General features: G+C 34.8%; 1 pseudogene; it reads right to left on the reverse strand.

Moving 5' to 3' along the window:
- LOC146993197 (uncharacterized) overlaps window positions 1-16,845 on the reverse strand; it is a 98,336-nt pseudogene extending 81,491 nt beyond the window's left edge.
- Between the last annotated feature and the right edge of the window lie 906 nt (window positions 16,846-17,751).

Genomic DNA, 17,751 nt, shown 5'->3' on the forward strand with positions numbered 1-17,751 from the left:
ACAAATCTTAACAGATAAAGATATAACATGTGAATATGGAATCTAAAGGAAAGGTAAGGTTAGATTAGGGTCTTTGAATATGACTAAGCACATTGGTTATCAGCCTGAAGAAGAATGCTTTATGAAGAACTTTATAGGGGAAACTCGCTTGTATTCGAAAAAAAAAAAAAAAAAACTGCACTGCTTGTTCACCCGGATTTGAGCTGAGATTGAACTATCAGTTTTAACCACTCGTAGGACAAATCTAAAGAAAATGCTTGTAATATTATGTAATCAAAAATTAACTACACGTTATATGGCAGGATTGCTTTATAGTACTGAGTACTGAGGTAGAAAATACTTAATGTGCTTTTTTTTTTTTTTGAAGTGTTTGGTAATGGTATTATTCATTTCATGTATCTTCTATAATACATATAGAACACTAATATTTCTTTTACAAGTGTCTTTTTTTCATTTTTAACTGCTTTGCTTGTTGATATTCTCAAAATTGCATCTGATAAGTAGTGCTATTATGTATATAATAGCCAGTGCTTAAATTGCATCAGAGCCCAGCTCCGGTACTTCTCAATTTTTAAAATAATTTACAATTCTAGCTGGAGCGCACCGGAGCCCTAAGATGAGGTCCGGTACTTCATTTTACAAAACTGAACTACAATTTCAAGGGGAAAAAAGTAGAATTCCTATCGTTTTAGTTTAACAATAAGCAGATCTTGCAATACTCAATTTCCCTAGAAATGCGAACTAATGTGAACATGTATTCGGAAACCTTTCCCTTTAGGAATGGCAATAAATTTGGGGGACTTGAGTAGGAACGCGTAAATTTCTCGCCATGCTATCGTATCTAGTGTATTGTTATCGATGGTTAGAGTTAGTTATGCTCGCAGGAAGGAAAATTTGTGTTCTTAAATGTGCGTAAAGTGACAACGAGTACAATAAGAGTGAAATACTGCAATAAATGGCTCATTGCTTCTATACATCGTCTTGTCACAGTATCCACAAATGTAACCAAATATGGGGAGCGAAAAGTGTAACCAGTAACTTTACATTCATCCTTAGGATTCAGATTGAGGACTCATTTTACCCGTGACACACATCCGTTTAATGGCTATAATTATATCAACAAAGAGCCGCGGTCAAAGAAAACATTCTCTCTCACCAAGATTTCCCTCATTTTTTGTTTCCACCCTCTCATACGCTAACACCATCATTCTCTTTTGCCCTGTTTTCAGCATTATCTGAATTTTCATCAGCTATACTTTATAAATTTTAATTATTACTTTATATTATTTTAATAATATTTAATTTTTGTGATGATAAAAGAAGTTTTTTCACCCTACGATCAGAGCTTATATTGGGCCGGAGCTCCCCGGATCCCGGCTCCGATGCTTCTTAGTTTTTGTAAAAAATCATAATTCCAGCCGGAGTGCACCAGAGCTCTAAACAAGAAGGATGCTGCACTTGCAATTAAATATTGTAATTGCAGCTTTTATGTAATTGAATAACAATTTCAGTAGGAATTCTATCTTGAAAATTTTATTTTTAGCAATAAATTTATATTAAAAATCGCTTATTAAATTGAAATTTATCTGTTTACATTTAATTTAATTTTAAATATTTAATTACTTTAATCTTTAATTATTAAATCTTTCAATAAATAATTAACTAATTATCTAATAGCTATCAATTAAATTGTAATTAATTATATATAATTATTGATTAAATAGCATTTAATAAACAATAATTAAGTAGATATTAATTAATTTCATAATAATTGACTATTGAATTTTAAAATTATTAATTAGTTTAATAGTCGTTTTATTTATTTACTCTTGTTCCCTATTTGCTGACGGTCTTCCATAGGGCTCCGGTACTTCTAATTTTAGAAATTAAGCTAAATAGCTATATATTATGTATAAATTATAATATAATGTATAACATATAATGCTATATATTATGTGTGCTATTATGTATGTATAATACAATAAACGCATATATAGATCAATATATTTTTAGTATATAATGATTCAAAATAAATTTTATGGAAAAAAAACACACTTTTGACAGCAAAGAATTTCTGGACATCCCAAGTTAAATACATATGAAATCATTTGCTTACATTCAGTGAACGTTAAAATCAAAACAGCGACACAATGCTTACAACAGCCAGCAATTCCTCCTTTACATGAACAAGAAATTAAAAAAAAAAAAAAAAAAAAAAAATATTTTTCCTTTTCCAACAATGAAATGTCCGTCGATTTCATGCGATCATTACACTATAGAACTTACCCTTCAATAGGAAGTCAAAATTTGTACACTGGGTTTTTCAAGTAAAATTCCGTGCTTTACCAAATGATGGGCTTTTTAAAATTCTCTCTGCTTCAGTAATATAGCGAGAATTTACGCCTCCTTGAACAAAATCAAACATTTCGCAAAAGCTAAGCAACTCCATTTTTGGATGGACGATGTCAGATCACAAATCAAAATACCGGTTTTTATCCGCCATACCTACATGCGAATTTAATCGCGGATAAAAAGATAAGGAAAAGTAGTAGAAAATATCATATCTAGAGCTTTAGCAACTTTCCACACAGAATGGTCGGTGTGCGAAAGACTTTCAATGAAGTTATCCCAGCAATTGTTTCTGTACTCTTGGATAAGTTTTCTGAGGTTCCGATTGGCAGCATTAAATCTTCTTTTGTCTTGGGTGGAGTGAGAACGTTGATAAATTTTTGTTAGTCTATTTTTCTCTGTAATTTTCTGTCTAATATTCTGTGGGACCGTATAATTAGTCTGTTTTGGAATAAATTTGGCGTGGTTGATGGCTTCGTTGATTTTACTGCTAAGATAGACTGTGGCATCATGAATTTCGCTTTTATTAGTCATTTTAGTGGTAGCAGATATGTTTTCTTCAAGGTGTTAAGCATAGTTTTCCCAATTAATGCGGCACTTTATAGGCGGAAGACCATGCTTTAAGCCATACAAAGTGAAGCGTACTGGTAGGTGATCTGAAGAAAGTTCATTATCCACTTGGAGAAAAGGTATTTGAGGAACATTGAAGGTAATTAAGATGTCTAATACATCAGAAGTATTTGAGATTTGATGAAGATGCGTAGGTTCATCTGGACCATAAATGTTGATATCAGGGTTGTTGATGATGTAATTATTAAGAATAATTCCGTCTGGATTATTTCGCCTGGAGTTCCAGTTAGCGTCCTTACAATTTAGGTCCCCCGCAATAATAGTTGGATAACTTGAGAATATAGTCAAGATCTTGAGTGTTGAGGCTATTGTTGAGTGGCTTATAAACAGCAATGATGAGATATTTATTCTTTATTATCACTGTTCAAAATAGATACACTTGCTTCAAAGCTCATAAGGGGAAGGGGAAAGATGGTACTGTTCAGACATTTTTTCATGAGAATAGCTGTACCGCCACTACGATTATGAAGACGGTCAGATCTATAGATGTTGTAGTTGGGAATTTTAAATTTGTCATTTGATTTGAGGTGGGTTTCACTTCATAAAATTACATCCAGACTGTGCTGGTTGATGTAGTTTTGAATTTCAATTTTTAATTTTTAATACCATTACTATAAACTTGGCATAATTAATATGTTGCATGGTATTTGGATTAGCCGTATGGGCGTAATTATTGGCCGATGCTATTGGCACCAACATTAAGCACGCATGCGCATTGAGTTGTAAAAGGCGGGTTTCTACCTTGGCGTAGTTTATCATTTTTTAAGCGTTGGCGACTTTCAAAAGTTTAGAATGGAAAATGGGTTCCTTTTCTTATAAAAAGAAGGAACGCATTTCCTTTTATTAAAGTACATATAAAAAAGGGAGATTTTTATGTTCGCAATGTTTATCCTTTTCCTGAACGGTTTGAATAGTTTAAATGACTGATTTAAAGGGGGGGGGGAAATCGTGCTGACATTTTTTATACTTCTTAGAATACATTTAGCTTTAAAGATGTGTTTTGCTCAATCATGCCTTTAATTCATTCCTCTTTGAAAAATTTCTTCCGATAAAAGATACTAAAAATTAGACAGCGGATTTCTGTGTAGAAAATTTAGACATGAAATAAGTTAAAAGCGATTATATGAAATATTAAATGAATTATTCTGTATGCCTGCTTATTTTTTTTTATGGAATTCCTTGGCATTTTCAGGACACAAAAAGTACTTCAAAGAACTTTGAAATATTAGTATAAACACATTAATCAATTAAACTGAAATAAATAATGGGATGTAATTTAAAAGACAGTTATAATTTAATGTAAGAGATTTAGATTTAAAAATTTGCACACACAAATGATTTATCAGATTTTGTAAGTCTTTATTTCATAACTTTAATTTTGAAATATGGCATTTAAACCTATAAACCTGCGTGGATACTGAAGAAGTGCTGAATATATAAGAATATTATCATTTTCAGTAAGTTTTCTTACTGAATAATAAATTCTGACAGTCCTATACTATAAGAACAGGTCTAAGTTTGCATAAAAATTCCTCTGTTAAATAAAAGAATTTAAGTAATTTCTGTAGCCTTTTTGTCAATACACTAAAGATTTTAACTAATTACTTGTCCTCGCTTGCAATCAGAACCATCATTAAATCCCTATTTTATCTAATCATTTCCTGAACATTTTCATGTATATAGATTGACTTCGTCTTTGTAACTGATAATTATTACTTGCAAATTTTTCTCTTGCTGGTGAACAACTAACAAACCTTTCTATTGCTGAGTTAGGGTTAACAACCTTCGTTCTCACTACCGCCTGCCTTACGGAAATCGGCGTAAAATGTTGGTACCTGGGCTGATTGTGCGTATGCGCGAACGTAGGTGGTGTAAATAGGCTTTTAGCTATTCGCACCGTCGGTGCGATTAGCCACTGCGGTAAAATGCTGGTACCTGGGCTGCTTGTGCGCATGCGCGAAAGTAGGTGGTGTGAATAGCCTGTTAGCTATTCGCACTGTCGGTGCGATTAGCCACTGCGGTAATTATTCATGCTCGATCTGGATGAATATCTTTAGTGCGAGCCATTGCAATCTTGAGCCTGGAGTCGGGGTTAGAAGCCTGCTTGTATTGCTGGTAAATTTGGTAAATTTCAGTAATGAACCCGGTGAATTCTTCAAAGGATTGTTTTTCTATGTCTCTGTTTACTGATTTTCGTTTATTTTTGGAGGATTGGGCTTCTTTATCGTTATTATAGATTTCTTATTTATAGATTTCTTGAGGAATTTCCTGTCGTTAACCGTGTTTGGGTTGCTCTTGGTAATCGCTCCATATGATTGGTTGTACGGGGCAGTGCCCAAATTACGTGATTTGGTGGATTCCGAGGATGGACGGCAAGAGTGACGGTCGCTCGTGTGACGAGCTCCCGCCAACTCAGCTTAATTCGGGGAATTTTAATGTCGATAATGATGTTATTGATGCGAATATGTGTGATATTAGGGATCAGGCTTCCCCTGTGCAATCTGCGTCACCAGATGACGAACGAATGCAACTCATCATTCAATTTTATGACCTCAAGCAACAGTTCGAGGCAATCCAGCGCCAGAAGAACTTTATGAAAAGAACGCCTTCGCCCCTGGACTTAGCTGGATTGAGCAACTGGACCAAGCGGGTAAGACCCTTTTTCATAAAATCAACGACATTGCCAATATCTTAGATGTCTCAATTTGCCACCTTCCCTCGACCAGAGAAGAATTTCTTAATATTTTGGAGAGCGAGCGCTTAGCCAAGATGGCTGCCGCTCAATCCACAGAAGATCCTCGCAAGCAAGAGGCATCTATTCCCGCGCACGAGGTGCGGGGGAAACCGGTCCAGTCGACGTGATCGCGGAAGCGAAAGACGCACACAATCGACTCTGACGGGTTTATCACCCCCGCGGCTCGAAAGCAAGGGAAGGCGCCTATTGTGGATCTCACAATAGATGATTTGGCACAAAACGCTAAAGAAACAAATGCTACTATTCCAAATTCTAAATTGCTAACCAGTTCAAAAAATGCTACGCCTAAAAAGGAGAGGAGTACTAACAAGTACGAAAAAATTAAAAATTCCTTAATCAGCGATCAAACCAATGACGCAGAAATAGCTACTGCAAGTACTACTGAGGGAATTAATTCCGAGCAGGCACGGAACGTATCCCCCCCACCGCAGTCTGAGATTCCGGCAATACATCTCAAAAGCAGCAAGAACTGGAAGACACAAGTGTCTTTCATGAGAGAAATTGCCCCTAATTTACGGAGTATCCTGACTGGACCCTATCTAAAAATTTTTGTTCAAACAGAGCTGGAGTTCAGGGAGGTCACCCACTGGATGAAGCAAGCCGGCATCCAGTTCAAAACTTTTGATCTCAAGCAGGACCGGCCAGTCAAAATTGTCATCAGAGGTCTCCCTGTTGAAACAGATGTCGGGGACATTAAGGAGGAGGTTGAGGCGATGGGATTTAAAGTGCATCGCATCGTTCGGCTTACTCAGCCTGGCTCCAGACACCCAATGCCACTTGTGTATTTACAAGTCATCCCTCACGCCTTCCTCGATCATCTGTTTGCTGTCACTGACATGTGGGGCACAGAGATCAGCATTGAGCATTACCGCGGGCGCAAGGGCCCTACTCAATGCTTTCGGTGCCAGGGCTTTTTCCATTCTTCGGAACTCTGCACCCTTCCAATCCGTTGTGTCAGATGCTCTGGACCCCATTAGGCACGTGAGTGTACCAAAGGCTTAGATGTACCTGCCACTTGCTGCAACTGCGGTGGAGATCATCCTGCTTCTTATAAATCTTGTCCCCGCTACCCAGGTAACAAACGGGCTCGTGGTAAAAATTCAGCGCCTAAGACTAGGGCAGCTGCTCAGACAGCCCCCGCAGTGTTCTTCTAAGCCCCCAGCAACTGCTGAGACAAGACGTCCCATGCCTGCTCCCCCAAGCAACGTCAGTTCACTATCTTATGCATAGATGGTGAAGAACACCACCGAGCACGGATTCAAATCCAGGAATCACAGACTGCCGGCTGCAGAAGCCCCTGCAGCCCCAGCAGTGTCAGCCACAGCAGAGTGTAGCAATGATTCCGACGATGCCTTCTCATCTACACTAAAATGCTTAATTGAAATCTCCCGCGACCCAGCGGTAGACAAGCATATTCTGCTCCTTGCCTTCAAAAAAGCAATGCCTAAACTCAGGCAAGCAGATGCTTTAATGAGGGCATTTTATATCTATGAAAGCTATGTTGAGCTTTCAACCTAATTAGGCTTTTTTAGACCCATGTCTTCTGTTTTTCAGTGATGAACCTCTAATAACGGCTTAAAATTCAATTTTATGAATAACAGTTCAAACACCACCAGAGAACTGACCATTTGCACGTGGAATGCCAATGTATTAACATCGAAAATTCACGAAGTTCGTGATTTTGTTGTAGAGCACGATATTGACGTGTTTTTAGTCCAAGAGACTCACCTTACCACAGGGAGTACTCCCAAAATTGGCAATTATGACATTTATTGTACTGGCAGGGTGTCACAGGGCAGAAATCCCTGTGGTGGCACTTGTATCTATGTGAAGCGTTCGTTAAAGCACCACATGATACCGTCCCCTGATTTAAATTTTTTGGAAGCGACAATCATCAAAATTTTCCTTCAAAATTCCTCCCCGCTGACAATAGTCTCAGCTTATCTACCTCCACTGTCTAGAGCACGTGGAAGGCCAGCTTTTCCTGTCAGTGATTTTGATAAACTTTTGAATATTTCAAATCACCTAATAATTGCTGGTGATCTAAATTCACGCCATACCGCATGGTTTTGTTCTAATAGGAACAGGTGTGGTATTAGTCTAAATTCATGGTGCCAGAGTAACCATGTACAGATCATAGCTCCTACCCTCCCGACTTTTTACCCTGTTAGAGGGTCCCCTGCAGTTCTTGATCTGGCTGCCTTTTATAATATATTTTTTCGGTATGAGATAAAAGTGATTCAGGAATTGGACTCTGATCAGTACCCCGTTTTGATAACCCTAGATATTCAAAATCGATACTCAAAATTAGAGGAGCAAGTCTCAACAAATTGGGACGACTTTAGATTTATTTTGGAAAAACTTCACTCCCTCCCATCAAAATTTCCAGCAATTCGGACTTTGACAGGCATATCAAAAGTCTGGAGTCTTTACTGAAAGAAGCGAGAGCTGCGGCTTCAAAACCACGCAAACACCCAGGTGCTAGGCTCCCACCTGAGACTAAATTCAAAATTAAGCAGCGAAATTACTTGCGAAGAATTTGGCAAAGGTCACGAGATCCCAATATCCATGCCCAATTTCGCAAGATACAGAACGAGATAAGGACCGAAACCTGCTTATTAAAACAAGCGGAGTGGAAAACATATATTGAGTCCCTAACGACTGAAGACAAATAGATTTGGCGCGCAGCCGCCCGATTACGCAAACATAAAACATACATTCCGCCCCTTCAAACGGCCGATGGCGCATAGATGGTCTACACTGACTCAGAAAAGGCGAATGTCATAGCTGACAGCCTTGCAACTCAATTCACACCAAACCACGACTCCTACTGTAACCGCCCGGTTACACAGGGGTGCATACAAGCACGGGTTAAAGATTTTTTAACACAACCTATCACAACTGAACTCAGGCCAACGGACCCTACTGAAGTCATGGTTTTCATAGATAAATTGAAACCTGACAAGGCACCTGGCATGGATTCTATTTCGAATCGCATGATCAAAAATTTCCCCCCTATGTTTATCGTATGGATCACGGTACTGATAAATTTAATGCTCAGGAGAAGCTATTTCCCCGACTGCTGGAAAATTGCAGCAGTCGTCAACATTCCAAAACCGGGACAAAATTTAAACTTGCCCGTCAATTACAGACCCATAAGTCTGTTATCTTCTCTCTCTAAGATCTATGAATTTGTCTTACTTAATCGCCTGAATGAATTCTGTCGGGATCAAAATTTACTAATCCCGGAACAATTCGGCTTCCGACCTAAACCAACACCTCCTTATAGAAGGAAGCCGGGACACTGGATTGTGACGTCACGCGTAGTCGTCTATGTCGAAACCCCGAGAGAGCAACGAAACAAAACAGGCTGCGCGCTAGTGCCGTACTTAACGTTGATTTCACTATTTGATATAGATACTTGGGTGGGATTTTATTCAGAGATTCAATTATATATAATGAATAATTTAATTACTTCAAAATTTAACACAATAAAATTTGACATAAATTTAAGAATTTTTTGTTTCTTATTTCTTGACTTTAATGAATTATACTTCCTTGTAGGTTTCACAGCAGCATTTAAAAAGTTAAAAATCAGCCATACTAACTCAAAAAAGGAATTTCTGACTTTTCCCTCATAATTTAAAATTGCTTTATATTTTTCTAATATTTATGAAAAAAACCCAAATTATCTGCATACAAACTATTACTTATCATTTCATTTTTCTTCCAATGAGTAATTTGTCTTTAAAAGAAAATGGTATAAAAATGCACTAAATTTTTGTCTATAATATGCTATGTGTCTTGCAAGTTTCAAATAAATTAGTATATCAGAGGTTTGCTTAGCAAATAATTCAATGTGCAATTTAAAATTATTGCTTAAATCTGTAGAACCAATAATATTAGTTGTATATGTACTTAACTGTATTGTGTTAGTTATATAGCTGAACTTGAAAATAAAGATTCACAAGTGAAAAATAAAAAAATTTTATTTACAATTTTATGCAAGCAGTCAGCATAACAACACAACACCTAAGTTATAACATACAAATAAGTTAAAACCAGCTGATCTCTTTTTATCAATAAATTATTCAAACTTTCTTGTAAAAATTGAAGCAGAAATCTCATTAAGCATATTGCCATACTAAGAAATCTCATCAATTCTTATTTATTAACAGTTGTGAAAATTTCAAAACTGCTTCTATATTAATTGGGTCTCATCAGAAACAATAAGATGAGACTATGTGACCTTAATATTTAAATTTTGATACTGCAAGTTCAAGTTTCTATTCGTTAAATTTCAACCCATTTTGTCTGGCAATTACAAACACCGTTATTAACTTTTTACAACAGCCAATTAATAGTTTCAAAATGTATTACGATACTGCCATAATATGGATAAATATCGGGCAAACACTTGAGAAGACCGTCCATTACCATTTAAAACACTTCAGGTGCACAAATGATATTAAATTTTATACGATGGCTATTATTATTTATGAAGCATATAAAGATACATTCAACAGCAAATGGATGTCAGCATCACCAGTATATGTAAAAACATTTATTGATGTTGTGTAAGGGAAGTGATTATCAGTTAATCTTTCAAATATAGAAAATAATAAAAATGTTTTACCTATGCACCAGTATCCAATTTGAAAGTATCTGGTCACTACATGCAACACAATTTTGTTGTAATTTTTCCAAGCTAAAATCGTGATCTAAGTTACTCGCTATCAGGCTTGTTTAATTTAAGCAAAGAATATATCAAAATGATTTGTCCAGAAAGCCACCAGTCTTAATTATGGGACACCGGTAATTTCAAAATGCACATGAAAATCACAGGTTTGTGAAATGAGTGCTCCTAATCAGAGACACCCTTTATTCAGCCAATTCCCAGAATAATAGTAGGAGTTATTACAAACCTGTTATTTTGTCGCCATGCTGAAACACATAACTGTTATCTTGATAAAGTAATTTATCATATGGTAACATGAAAATTATACTCAAATGATATAAGTAATGGCCACTTAAAGACACAACATAGACCCTTTTTTACACAACAACAAATTAAAGACAAGGAAATGAATTTTTCAATATTTTTAAGTGTAAAACAGTCAGTACATGCCCATATAAAAAATATAAATTATAATGACCCATTCTCAGTATAAAAGCAGCAGTTACCATAAACTTGTCATCTTGTAAGCATGCTGAAACACAACTTTTATCATGAGAAAGCATTTTACAGTATGTTAACACCAAATGATAACCACTTACTAAACATTAAGTGGTAGCCATTTAAATACAACCCAGATACCATTTTATGCAGCAAACACTCAACAGCACGAAAATGAATTTTTCAATATTATCATCTTTCAAGTGCTCTGAATATAAAACAGTCAGTGCATGTCCATATGAACAAAATTATAATGACCCATTCCCAGTATAATAGCAGCAGCTATTATAAACATACAATTTTCTAATCATGCTGGAAACATATAACTGTTACCTCGATAAAACATTTTACCATATGTTAACACAAAAATTATATCAAAATGATAAGAGTAGTGGCCACTTAAAACATAACCCAGACACATTTTTATGCGATGACAAATTAAAGGCAAGGAAATTCCTTCTTCAATATTTCAAGTCATAGAGTGGATATATATATAAATATATTTATATACGTTTGGTGTGGCCGATTGCAACCAAAATACGAGGTGCACATATACATGTTATAGCAGTCCTATATACAAAATTTCAACGTTCTGAGGCTACTCGTTTTTGAGTTATGTGAGATATGTACGTACGTACATACGTTCGTACAGAAGCCACGAAAAATTCTCTTCAGAATTAATTTTAGTTCAAGTTTTTTTAAGCAGTTTTATAATTTTTTTGAAGGAAAAGAGTATTTTATTCTGTCCTTACGTACAGATATGGTGCAAAAACATCGTTAAATTGCATTCGATAGCGGTCAAAATGGATATTTTCGGTGAAATATGCTGCCTGAAACTTTTCGCGATTACAATACTTCCTTTTTACTTCGTACAAGGAAGTAAAAAGGACATGCCTTCTTCAATATTTCAAGTCATCTAAATATAAAACAGTCAGTATATGTTCATATCAACAAAATTATAATGACCCATTACCAGTATAACAGCGGCAGTTATTATATACATATCATTCGGTAAGCATGCTGAAACATCACTTTTATCAGGAGAAAGCATTTTACCATATGTCAACACCAAACTTATACCGAAATGATAAAAGTAGTGGCCGCACTAAAACACAAACCGAGATACTTTTTTACGCGATGACAAATTAAAAAAAGGACATGCCTTCTTCAATATTTCAAGTCATCTAAATATAAAACAGTCAGTATATGTTCATATCAACAAAATTATAATGACCCATTACCAGTATAACAGTGGCAGTTATTATATACATATCATTCGGTAAGCATGCTGAAACATAACTTTTATCAGGAGAAAGCATTTTACCATATGTCAACACCAAACTTATAACCAAATGATAAAAGTAGTGGCTGCGCTAAAACACAAACCGAGACACCTTTTTACGCAATGACAATTTAAAGGCAAGGAAATGCCTTCTTCAATATTTCAAGTCATCTGAATGTTAAACAGTCAGTATCTGTCCATATCAACAAAAGTATAATGGCCCATTACCAGTATAACAGTGGCAGTTATTATATACATATCATTTTGTACCCATGCTGAAACATATCACTTTTATCAGGAGAAACATTTTACCATATGTTAACACCAAACTTATATCCAAATGATAAAAGTAGCGGCCGCACTAAAACACAAACCGAGACACTTTTTTACGCGAAAAAAAAATTAAAAAAGGACATGCCTTCTTCAATATTTCAAGTCATCTGAATGTAAAACAGTCAATATCTGTCCATATCAACAAAAGTATAATGACCCATTACCAGTATAACAGTGGCAGTTATTATATACATAACATTTTGTAAGCATTTTGAAACATATAACTGTTACTTTGATAAAGTATTTTATCATGTTAACACCAAAATTATACCCAAATGATAAAAGTAGTGGCCACATAAAAACATAACGCAGACACTTTTTTACACAACAAATTAAGGGCAAGGAAATGAATTTTTCAATATTTCAAGTCAATTATAATGATAAAGAATCTTACCATATGTTAACACTAATTTGATATCCACATTAATAATAAGGACCACTTTAAATACAACCCAGACACTTATTTACATAGATGCATAGAAATGAATTTTTCGTTACTATTACTTTTCAAGTGATCTCAAGGTTAAACAGACAGCATACATGAGTAGAAAAAAAATAATAAGGAATTCACAATAATGTGTAACAGTAACTGTTAGATGCGAAAATATTTTTTCAACAGAAATAAATCTGAACTAACATCACTAGGCTTTGCAATTAATTTTTTGTGTCTTGTTACATGCATTAAAGTTACTAAACTTACTAGTCTATGAAATACAGCATCATTTGAATTAAAACCTACATTTTTTAAATGTTTAATTGCTAAACACCCATTATATTTTTATTTATGCTTTAAAGTTTTCAATTTGCGCTCTTTTGCAATGCTTTTCTGGTTTAGTGTATCATTCTTTAATTTGCAATAATTATTTAAAAATGTGTTCGTTGATGACCAAAGAATCTGCTTTAACACTTTCTGTGACTCATGAGCTTTAGGGCAATCATCTAGATTTAAAAAAATGTCATTTTCTATCAGTATGTCTAGAGTTAAGTTACATGCTATATCCCTCTGATTTGCAGAAAATAAAAATTCATTCTCAAATTCTTCAGATACAAGTTTTTGAATAACAACATAATTATATATTACTGAATTTAGTACATCAGGATGAGGATATAGAAGTCCTCTATCAAATCTTTTTATCCAAGACTGTCCTTCATTTTCTACAATTAATTCTTTATCAATAGTTAGATTACCTTTACAAATATCACAGCTTAATAGTTTCACAACTTTATAACTACAGTAACCAGCTATATACATTAAAATTGGTATGTCATTTTGAACATTTTGTATATCTTCATTTGTAATAGTTATTCTTCCTGAGAAAGTGCATCCAATATTTTCTTGCTCCAGAGATTCAATACACAGGATTTTACAATTTAGATAAATAGGAATTCCTCCATACTTTGATGATTTAATAACAGTTGGCAGAAGACTTTGTAATCTTAATTTTGCTTCAGTTTCATATACTTGCCTTATAGAAATATTATGTTGTGAACCAGCCAGCTGTCTATATTTTCCGAATCTATTCTCTAGGAGATCTGTCTGAACTTTTCCTGGTAAAAAGTAAGCAAATTTTAGCTCTTCAATGCAATACCTTGCCATTTCGAGCAACGAATAGCTAGTATGTGTTAATGCAAAATGTGTTTCCTTAGTTAGTCCACCACTAGAACAGCCTAAAAGTTTCCACTGATCTAACCACTCAAGTAACTTATTTAAATAAATATATCTAACATCATCATTTTGCACAGTTAACGGCTTTTGATACTCATTCATCTTATGGTGTCCTTTAAAGATACTTTTGACATTGACTATTGACCACCATGTAGATATAATTTTAATAAATTCAGCTGTTGTTTCGTAATTTAAAATACTATTTTCTTTACCAATAACCATTATTGCCTCTGCAAGACGACTGTCAAATATTTGTAATGCTAGCTTGACATTTTGTCTTTCCAAATTGGTTGGATACAGAGCTTTCAGAGTCAAACCATAACTATATTTTACAATTCTGCCTGCCTCTAATGAATGGAGACTTTTTATGCATGCAAATGCCGCTGTTTCGACCTTGGAAAAATTTTCCAAACTTGGATAAAATAAACATTGCCCAGAAGTTTTTTGATTTATCCAGTTGTTCCTGACACACTTCAAGATGTGCACTGAGTCAATAAAAAAAAAATAGTGGCCGAGATAAGTCTGCAGGGTTTTTATACACAATACTAATTTTTGGAGGCATACAAAATAATGACATGGCTTTTTTATTTATTGAATTATTGTCAGAGACAACTGCCACAATTCTATAACCTATATTTTCTAAACCAATTATAATTTTCTTAAGATATTGATACAGATCCTCAGCATTTAATGATTTAACTGGTAATATATGTGCCACATCCTTGAAAGGTGATAATAAGCTACGTATCATAAAAACATAAGCACTTGTAGCAGCTTTTTCACAGTTGTAGGCCATGCCACACAAATTTCCTCCTTTAAAATCGAAACATGAATTTAAATGCACTTCATCCATCATAATAATTACAGTTTTATCATTTTCTTCTAAATCCTTGCATCTTTGTTTAACATATCCTAAAAAGTCATCATTAAATTGCTCAGTAATAGGATTAAGAGAAAACGTTGAACAAATTCTACGAATAGTACCTGGATGGGGAATAGAAATGTAACCTGAATGTCGTAAAAACTTGTATGCATGCGGTGAGATCGAGTTTAACAAACTGCAAAAAATAAGTAAATCTGGAGTATATCGATACTTCTCTTTCTTTACATTTAGTTTATTTACTTGCTCTGAAAGGAAGTTCAGTTCAGTTTCTTTTTCAGGTAACACTCTTTTCAATTCTGAAAGCATATCATCCACAATTTGTATAGAATTCTTAATATATTCTTCATTTTGTAAGTTATGAGACAGACTTTCAACTTCCTTTAGTACTTCTAGAAACATATTTACATTACTAATTTTTAGAGGGAAAACAAATTTACCAATAGATTTTATAGCGATGTTTTTAATATAAACACATACTGTTAAATCCTCATTTATTACTACCGATTTCTGAATTTCTGGAGCTGGGTCACTTAAAATATCAAGTAACATAGTTGAATTTTCAGTATGTACAGTTGTCCAAAATGTTTCTAAAATCTGATGTTCTAGGCAATTATTGAATTCAATTAAACTTTCAAATGATCGTTCATTATCATACCGTTCTTTCATTTTCAAACTTTCTTCTATCGCTTTCTCCAGGTATTTCTCTTCTAAACGAGCTTTCTTCTTTTCTGGTGACATTCTCGATACAGAATTTGATGACATGTAGGATGGGCCATCAGGGAACTGAGAAGGTATGCATCCTTTTTTCAAACGTGGCCTAGAAATTGGGGCTTTAATTAACTTCGCTGATTTCTCATCATACATTTCGATTTCTCGTATTATTTCATCTGATCGAAAATGTAATTCACATACCTATAAAAGAAAATATTCAAAAATCAACTTGTTGTGAGTACAAAAGTTAGATGCATGTTAATATTTAGTAACAGAAGTCAATAAGCCCTATGATTTAAATAAATAATTTGATACATAAATACGAATTAAAAAACCAGTAATATCATTTCAATTACGTGTATAATTTAAGTAATTTGTAAAATCTGGAATGCTCATCATAATGATTACAGCTTTATTTACATTTAAAGAAAATTATATATTTGAGATAATTGTTTACAACAAACACTGGTTACCAAATACAAATAATTACCTTAAATACATCATACCAAACTTTCATATATCATTACAAAAATTTTAAAATGAAACCTATTATGATTACTTAGTAGTTCCTTGTCATATAAATTATGATAAATTTGGAATAACTACAGAATCTGCCTGCACAGTATACTAGAAAGCATTTACAAATTATTGGCATTTATGTAACTACTAAATTTAGAATTATTCCTGTTATATGAAACTTTATTTCATTCATAAAACTTTGAAGGAAAATATTTTTTTTTTGAAATGATTAAAACAGGCAAGATTAAAATCTTTCAAACATAAAACTTCTTACCCACAGATCAAAATCTAATATGGTAAGCATAAACATCACATACCTATCAATAAAAGTAATAAAAAAATGTAAAGATACAAAACATAAAAAATGCAGTAAAATTGAACTTACTCTGGTATGTTTAGTAGGTTGAAAGCCATCTTTTCTTCGTAGACTCCTTATCCATTTCATCCGGAGTTCAGTCTCATTTGGAAACTTGAATACAGCCACTTTTGGTCCGTTTTTATAATTACCACGACATGTGGCTATAGCACATTTATGAGGCATCGTAGGAAATTATAAAAGCACGAGACAATATAAAAACTCTGTCGCTAACGCAAATAACCGCTCCACGTTCGTCGCTCTTGGCTCAACTACGGGGCTTTGATTTTGTTTGAAGGAGCGAGGTGAGTCAGAGACGACTACCTGTGACGTCAGAGCTTCCCCTCGCTTCAGTGTCCCGGCTTCCTTCTATAAGGAGGTGTTGCCTAAACACTCCACGGTACACCAGTTACTCCGTGTAGTGGAATTCATTCATGAAGGCTTTCGTAAGCGAGAGAAAACTGGAATTATCTATCTGGACGTTGCCAAAGCCTTTGATAGGACTCGGCATGACGGGATTATTTACAAGTTCATGTGGCTTGGTTTTTCGGTCCATCTCATTAAAATTATTAACTCATACTTGACCGGACGCAGTTTCCGCGTGCGAGTTAACCACGAATTCTCCTCTCCCCGCCCAATCTATGCTGGGGTGGCTCAAGGTAGCCTCCTCGCCCCTGCAATCTTTAACCTTTATGTAAATGATATTCCTAAGGCCCCAAATATCGATCTTACGCTATACGCAGACGATACGGCCATCATTTCACAACACTCCAACACCCTCCAGGTAATCTCACAATTGCAGAGTTACCTTTCGACCTTAGAACTCTGGCTCGGTCTGTATAAAATCAAAATCAATGTCGCAAAATGTGCTGCCACTATGTTCATCCGAAGAAACATCCCAAGTTTACCTAATTTAATGCTCTTCGGTAAACCCATTCCTTGGGTCTCTTCTTACAAATATCTAGGTGTTTTACTAGACTCAAAATTAACTTGGCAGCCTCACATCCGTAAAATCATAGCGGATGCGACAGCTGTCAAAACCGCCCTACGTCCCCTTCTAGCTAGTAATAGCGACCTGTCAACTGATAACAA

Source organism: Stegodyphus dumicola, chromosome X1 (genome assembly GCF_044657685.1).
Source record: "Stegodyphus dumicola isolate Sdum_Otavi_A_Nest chromosome X1, ASM4465768v1".
Classification (NCBI taxonomy): Eukaryota; Metazoa; Arthropoda; class Arachnida; order Araneae; family Eresidae; genus Stegodyphus; species Stegodyphus dumicola.